This window comes from Nanorana parkeri, unplaced genomic scaffold (genome assembly GCF_000935625.1).
Source record: "Nanorana parkeri isolate BGI_ZX_2015 unplaced genomic scaffold, ASM93562v1 scaffold73, whole genome shotgun sequence".
NCBI lineage: Eukaryota > Metazoa > Chordata > Amphibia > Anura > Dicroglossidae > Nanorana > Nanorana parkeri.
Genome location: NW_017306341.1, coordinates 2,087,902 through 2,088,629, shown reverse-complemented (window position 1 = coordinate 2,088,629; position 728 = coordinate 2,087,902).

Here is a 728-nt window from a genome sequence, read left to right as displayed (position 1 = left end):
GTCATTCTGTTATAATCTTACTAATTAATACAACTGTACACAGGAAAAAACTGTTACTGTTAGGGTCCTATTATGGTCCATTCACAGGTCTATTTCCTGCGGTAAAACACATATATTTTACCACATAAAAATGTACTTCAAGTAAAAAAGCCATTCGTTACTATGCGGTTAGTTCACACCTATGCACTGTAGATTAGCATGCTTTAAAAAAAAAAAGATATGTAGCATTTTCTTTAAAGCCACACCCTAGTCAACACTTTTTCTTCTCTATTTCGGATTAGTGTGTGGACCACTGTTAGGTTTTAATTACTTTAAAACCTGTTGTAACACCGGTTAAAATAAACAGGAACCTCCCCCCCATAAAGGAATGCAGGCAGCAATACAAAAAACACATGTAGTTTCTAGTTAAGAGGGGAAGATTTAGAACATCTGTCAGGATTCTTATTGCTGTTGGGGTTCCAATAATGGATGGCTGGAGTTGACCTTTAAAAACATGCATGTGCCTGTGCAAACACATGCAGTAATGCATTTCATATACATATATTACTGCAGACACCTGGGTGTAAAAAGGAATTTTGTGGTTTCTAAGGAGTCCTGCATTCTATTAATTTCAGCTGTGACATGTCTATCACTCATAAGGATTTATATTTTGAAAACTGAGATGGCAAGCCTACAATGACATTACAGGAAACAGCAGAATTCATGGGGCAGGTATATATATATATATA